This window comes from Phyllostomus discolor, chromosome X (assembly GCF_004126475.2).
Source record: "Phyllostomus discolor isolate MPI-MPIP mPhyDis1 chromosome X, mPhyDis1.pri.v3, whole genome shotgun sequence".
NCBI lineage: Eukaryota > Metazoa > Chordata > Mammalia > Chiroptera > Phyllostomidae > Phyllostomus > Phyllostomus discolor.
This window is the reverse complement of record NC_050198.1, coordinates 30,744,150-30,752,001: the sequence shown is the minus strand read 5'-3', so window position 1 is coordinate 30,752,001 and position 7,852 is coordinate 30,744,150.

Below are 7,852 nucleotides of genomic sequence, written 5' to 3'. Positions count from 1 at the left end.
AGCCCACACTCAATCCACTGAGCTATGCCAGCCAGGGCTTGCCCTGGTATCTTTAGCATGCTTCATCCTCATGTTCATTGCCTTGTGGCTGCAAATGACTACTACACTTCCAACCATCATACCTGTATTCAAGCAGGGAAAAGGAGAAAAAGACACTAGGAATCATGTGTATATATCACAGAGCTACTCTTAGCTGTACTGTAGATTGGAAAATGTAGCTGTTAGTTTTTATAGCCTCTGTAGTAGAGGTATGCAAAGCAAAAATAGAGATTGGATCAGCAAATCTAAAATGTCTGTCTGAACACCAACACTTATTAGACCCTCATGGATTACTAAGAAACTAAACACATGCTTTATAGAAAAATAGGTGATTAGGTATCTGCCTGGCAATGGGGCAGGAAGACAGCTAGAAGCTGCCTAGGTGATCCCAGTGTAAAAGGAATTATGTCCATTTTTACTTCATGGAATCCAAGAGATTTAAGTTCAGAAAGGTTGTGATCTTATGTTTAAGACTATACAGATAATATTTTAAAGAGTAGGGGTTCTCAACCTTGGCTGAAGAGTGAAATTGCCTGGGGAGGTTTTAAAACTCCTAATGCCAGGCTGCAACCATGGCCAGTAAATCAATTTTCAAGGGTGCAGGTGGGTAGAGTGCAGGTAAGTTTGAAGACTGTGTTGTGGTTACTTACTGCTGCATAACAAAGTACCCCAAGACTTTGTGCCTTTAAATAACTGCCATTTTCTTATGGTTTTCTGTGATGATTCTTCTTTTCCATGTGGTGTTGACAGCAATCACTCCATGCTATTCAGTGAGCAGATGGGCTGGTCTGGAGGTTCCAAGATGGACCCACCCATATGCCTCACACCTTGACAGAAATGTTCTTCAGAGACTGGGTTCAGTTGGGACTATTGACTAGAGTATCTACATGTGGCTTCTTCAACATTTGGGCCTGAAGACAGTTGGACTTCCTACACGGTAGCCTGGGGCTCTACGAGATAATATTCTAGTGTATAAGGTAGAATATAACTCAGCCTTGGAAATCACACAATATCACTTGTGCCATACTCCATTGGTCAAAGCAATCAGTTCACCCAGTCCATTCTAAGTGCTATAGCAAAATATCACATACTGGGTAGCCTATTAAAACAGAGATTTATTTCTCACAATTCTAGAAGCTGGAAAATTCAACATTAAGCCACCAGCATAGTCACATTTTGGTAAGGGCCGGTTCCCTGGTTCATAGCCAGTGACTTCTGGTTGTATCATCACATGGTGAAAGTGTTCAGGGAGCTCTCTGGAATCTCTTTTATAAGGCACTAATCCCATTCATGAGGGCTCCACCTTCACGATTTAAGCACCACCCAAAGGCCCTACCTCTTAATTTCATTGTTTTGGGGGATTAGGATTTTACCATATCAACTTTGGAGGGACACAAACATTCAGACCATAGCATCCCCAAGTCTCAATGGGATGAATCAAATAATTTTGGGGCATGTTTTAAAACCACCACAAACTGATGCAGAGAAGTGGTTTTCAAACTTTAAAGTGTATTTGAATCCCCTAGGGTTCCTAATAAAATGCACATTTGGATTCAGTTCTTGGATGGAGTCCAAGATTTTATAGGGGGACAACAATGTTGCTGGTCATTGAACCACACTTTCAGTAGTGTAAGAGTGTAAGAGTATTCAAAACTCAAGCTGGTCAGGTGTGTCTTTCTGACTACCCCACACTACTCAGAATCCAATCCTCACTGCATTTGTGTGTATGTAATAAATAATGAGGGTTGTAAAAGAAAGCTCTTGACCTGCCCCCAAAAGATCAAAATATAAAATCAGGCTCAAGTGAGTAAAGAAATAGTAATTGAGCTTTCATCAAGAACTTATAGTTTCCTTGAGTGGTATCTATTGTTTAACTGAGTGCTTTTCCTGGACAGCCTGGGTCCTGAATCACAGTGAGACCTGGGTTCTGATTTTGACTCTGCCACCAATTACCTGTGCAAGCATAGGTAAATTACCTTTATCCCTCAGCTTTCTTATCTGTAAAATTAGGTAAATACAGATTTTCCCTAAGGTTTTTTATAGTTCAAACTAGCTCCACCATCCACAGTTGCAGAGTGGTTACTCCTGCTTCACTGAAAGTGTAAATTTGTCTCAGAAGTGTAACCAAAGAGACAAGATAGCATTTTCTGAGGGAACTCATTCTAGTTGGTCCTTCTATTCTAGGTGTTCCCATTGACTCAGTAGAAGCAAGTACCCCAGCATCACCCCTGGCCAGAACCCTTCAAAGTCATCCTTAATCCTCTTCCACCACCACAACTTGTCACCATGGTAGTATAGCCATAGGTCTCTCAGACACTGAATTTTCATAAGGACAACAATTTCTCTAGTCAAAATATTTAATTACTGTGGCAGAATTAATATAATGGGTAATTAGGTTTCTGCTATGATAGTACTATATTAAATAATAGGATTATTTAATCCCAAGGTTCCATGATTTCAGAAGTATATATTCACAGGACTCACAGTTTGTTTGGGCAGTTCTGCCTCAGGCTATAGTCAAGTTCAGATCTGCTCTTTAATTATGATAATGGCAGCTACTTTGTTCAAGTTTTTTATATGGTGAAGGCAGAGGTACAAGATGTCAGGCTAAACCAAGCAAGCACATTTAGAGCCTCTGCTCATGTCATGCCCACTATTGTCTCATTGGCCAGAGCAAGTCATGTGAACAAGGCTGAAGCCCATAGAGCAAGGAAAATGCTCTACCTAATTTACTGGGAGTCCCTGCAAAGTCACATAGCAAAGGGTGTGGAGATATAATTTTAATAAGGGGAGGAAGTACAGAGTAGGGACAATAACCCAACCTGTTACAATGGGGCATAGTTTTTTTTCTCCCCAATGTTTTATTATGAAAAAATTTCAAAGCCAGAAAATTTGAAAGAATTTTAAAGAACACTCATATATTCTCCACTTAGATTCCATAATTAATATTTTACTACACTTGATTTATCACATTATGTCTCTGTCTTTTTATCCATTCATCAATCAATCTTATTTTTATGCATTTCACCATAACTTGCATACATCGGTGACATTTCCCCATAAGTAATTATGTATACATAAAATTAACTAGAGTTTAATATTGTTTATGCTTAATTTTTTTATTTGAGGTAACATTTTCATAGATAAAATACACAAATTTTAAGTGTATCATTCCATGACTTTTGATGAATGCATATACTTGTGAAACCCAAACTCTGTACAAGATACAGAATATCAGGAACCTAAACAACAAAACAAAGAAAGAAGCAAAATATAGTCGAAGACATGGAAATAGAGGACAGGCTGACAGTGACCAGAGGGGAGAGAAGAGGGAATTTCAGGGGAGAATGGAAAGGTTTACAGGAACAAATTTAAAGGACTCATGGACAAAAACTAGGGGGAGGGTGGTAATGGGAGGGAAGTGGGGAGGGATGGATGGGCGGGCTGGAATGAGAGTAAATGGCAGAAAACTGTACTTGAACAATGATTAAAATAAAATTAAAAAAAGGTACAGAATATTATTGTCACTCCCAGAAAGTTCCTTGGTATATGGTTTTTATTTATTTATTTATTTATTTATTTTTAATTTTCAAATTTTCTATGTAGGACCCATATGGTGGAGGAGTAAAGGGAAGCTACACTAACCTCCTCCCAGGACCAAACTGGAATTACAACTAAACTAAAGAAAAATCACCCTGAATAACAAACTGAACATTAGCTGGAGAGAGGCCTCATAACCAAGGATATATGGAAGAAACCACATCACTACAACATGACTGGTAGGGAGTGTGGATGTGTGAGAGGGCTGGCTGGGCTCCCTCAAGCAACAGCTGAAGTACCAGATTTCAGTGGCTGGGGGGTTCCCCCTGAGAAGTGTGGGGTCTAGATCCCAAGCTGGGCTCCACTGCCTATAGCACCAGAGCAGGAAAGGAACACAGATAACATACAACTGTGAAAAGCCACAGGGTTTATGTCCACCAGGGAGAAAAGACAAGAGATGCAGAGAGTCTCTAAAGGGCCAATGCACAACAGTTCATTAGCAGCCACTTACCCTGGAATCCAGCATAAGCAGGACGGAGTAGACTAGGGACATGTGAGAAGAGTCAGATTGGTGGCTCTGGGGAGATAGCTGAAGGGTCAGTCTCCAGGATTCCTGTGCTCAGTCATTCCCTATACTGCAGAACCTATCTTTCTTGGGCAGACCACTCCCCTCCAAGTGGCAGCAGTCCAAGGGGAAGCACTAGCCCCATCAGCAGGAATCCCTCTCACCCCACCCTGTGGAGCTTAAGCCAGGCTGCTGAGTACATCTGGAAGCTGTTTCAGTCATTAAGCCTAACAGCAAACGTGAATATACCTGGGAACTCTGAGACTTTATCTGACCCTCCACCAGGCCCAGTGCTGGTAAAAGCCAGCCTTGGTGCCTGGTGTTTTCTATACACCCTCAGGCTCAGCAGAGGGAACCACAAGCTATGGATCACTGATAGCTCCAAAGAGAATACTCAGGGCCAATCACAGGCACTATCTGGCATAGGTCTGTACCAGAGTCCTATCAGATCTACCTGATACATAGAAACAAACACAAAGAAGCAGCCTAAATGGGAACAAAAAGAAATAAGAGAATGAAAGAACAAGTGAATTGTCCAGAAGAAGAACTAAATGAAATGGAGGCAAGCAATTTATCAGAAACAGAGTTTAGAGTAATGATTATAAGGATATTCAACAGCATGAAAAAAGACACAGAAACCACAAAAAAAGGACCAGTCAGAAATAAAGAATTGTATATCTAAAATAAATAATACACAGGAAGAAATAAATAGTAGGTTAAATGAAGCAGAAGATCAAATCAGTGATTTGGAAGACAAGGTAGAAAAAAACACCCAAGCAGAGCAGCAAAAAGAAAAAAAGAATTTTAAAAAATGAGAAAAGCTTAAGGAATCTTTGTGACAACAGTAAGCACCACAACATCCACATTATGGGAATAACAGAAGGAGAAGAGAGTGAGCAAGGGATTGAGAAACTATTTGAAGAAATAATGACTGAAAACTTTCCTAATTTGATTAAAGAAAAAGACACTAAAACAGGAAGGGCAGAGAGTCCCAAACAAGACAGATCCAAAGAGGCCTACACCAAGACACATAACAATTAAAATGGCAAAGCTTAAAGACAAGGAGAGAATCCTAAAAGCCACAAGAGAAAAGTAGTTACTTATCTACAAGGGAGCTCTAATTAGACTGTTATCTGATTTCTCAACAGAAGCATTTCAGGCCAGAAGGGATTGGCATGAAATATTCGAGGTGATGAAAAGCAAAGACCTATGACCAAGGCTATCATTTAAAGTTGAAGGAAAGATAAGGAGCTTTCCAGACAAGAAAAACATAAGTAGTTTGTTACCACCAAACCAGTACTGTGACAAATGTTAAAGGGCTTGCTTGAAGAACAAGAAGAAAAAGAAAAAGAAAAAAAAAAAAAACAGAAGAAAATAGATAAAAATAAAATGCCAATACATACATATCTATAAATAATCACTGTAAATGTAAATGGCTTAAATGCTCTATCAAAAAGATGTAAGGTAGCTGAATAGATAAGAAAACAAGACACATATGCAGTATATGCTGTCTCTAAGAGGTCCACCTCAGATCAAAACATACACACAGACTAAAAATAAAGGGATGGGAAAAGATATTTCATGCAAATAAGAAGGAAAAAAGGCTGTGGCAGCAATATATATATCCCAGAAAATAGACTTTAAATCCAAGGCTACAGTAAGAGACAAAGAAGGACACTACCTAATGATAAAGGGAACAATCCAACAAGAGATATAACCCAAGAAAAAAAATATGTACCCAACATAGGAGCACCTATATATGTAAAACAAATCTTGATATACCTAAAGAGATGAACAGAAATACAGTCAGAGTTGGGGATTTTAACACCCCATTGACTTGAATGGATAGATCTCCCAGACAGAAAATCAACAATGAGATAGCACCCTTAAGTGACCCACTAATGAAAATAGATTTAATTGATATCCTCAGAGCATTTCACCCCATAACAGCAGAACATACATACTTTTCAAAAGCACATGGAATGTTTTCTAGGATAAATCATATGCTAAGACACAAAAAAGTCTCAATAAATTTAATAAGATTGAAATCATATCAAGCATCTTCTCTGAGCATATGCTATGAAACTAGAAATCAATCACAAGAAGAACATTGAAAAATACAAACATGGAAGCTAAATAACATGCCATTAAACAATGAATGGTCAACAATGAGATCAAGGAAAAAATCAAAAGATACCTTGAAACAAATGAAAATAAGAACAAAACAATCCAAATTTTGTGGGGCATAGGGAAAGCAGTCATAAGAAAGGAATTCATAGCATTGCAGGCCTATATCAAGAAACAAGAAAAAGATCAAATAAACAATCTTACATTACTCCTTTTTCTTTTTTAATTTTTTTACTGCTGTTCAACTACAGTTGTCTGCATTTTGCCCCCTCCCCACCTCCCTCCCCTGCTTCCACCCCCCTTGGTTTTTTCCAAGTGTCCTTTATAGTTGTTCCTAAAAATCCTTCCCCCTTTTTCCCTCATTATCCTCTCTCACCTCCCCTTTGGTTACTGTCAGATGGTTCTTTTTTTTAAGATTTTATTTATTTATTTTTTAGAGAGAGGAAGTAGGGAGAGAGGAAGAGAAACATCAATGTGTGGTTGCTTCTTGAGTGCCCCAACTGGAGACCCTTCCCATAACCCAGGCATGTGCCCTGACTGGGTATTGAACCCATGACTCTTTGATTCATAGGCTGGTGCTAAATCCACTGAGCCACTCCAGCCAGGGCAGATTGTTCTTAATATCAGTGTTTCTGGTTATATTTTGCTTGCTTGTTTGTTTTGTTGATTAGGTTCCACTTAAAGGTGAGATCATACAGTATTTGTCTTTCACCACCTGGCTTATTTCACTTAACATAATGCTCTCCAGATCCATCCATGCTGTCGCAAAAGGTAGGGGCTCCTTATTTCTTTCTGTTTTATAGAATTTAATTGTGTAAATGTGCCATAGTTTTTTGATCCATTAATTTACTGATGGGCACTTAGGTTGCTTCCAGCACTCGGCTATTATAAATTGTGCTGCTATGAACATTGGAGTGCATAGGTTCTTTTGGATTGGTGTTTCAGGCTTCTTAGGATATAATCCCAGCAGTGGAACTGCCAGGTCAAAAGGCAGTTCCATTTTTAGTTTTCTGAGGAAATTCCATAGTGTTTTTCCACAGTGGCTGCACCAGTCTGCATTCCCACCAACAGTGCACTAGGGTTCCCTTTTCTCCACACCCTCTCCAACACTTGTTTTGTTGATTTGTTTATGATGTCCATTCTGACTGGTGTGAAGTGGTATCTCATTGTGGTTTTAATTTGCATCTCTCTGATGGCTAGTGATGCTGAGCATCTTTTCATGTGTCTCTGGATCCTCTGTATGTCCTCCTTGGAGAAATGTCTGTTCATGTCTTTTGCCCATTTTTTAATTGGGTTGTTTGTCTTCCTGGAGTGGAGTTGTGTGAGTCTTTATATGTTTTGGAGATCAAACCCTTGTCTGAGGTATCATTGGCAAATATGTTTTCCCATATGGTTGGTTCTCTTTTCATTTTAGTGCTGTTTTCTTTAGCCATGTAGAAGCTTTTTATTTTGATGTAGTCCCATTTGTTTATTCTTTATTTTATGTCCCTTGCTGTAGGGGACATATCAGTGAAACTATTGCTGCATGGAATATCTGAGATTTTCCTGCCTATGTTCTCCTCTAGGAGTTTAATGGTGTCA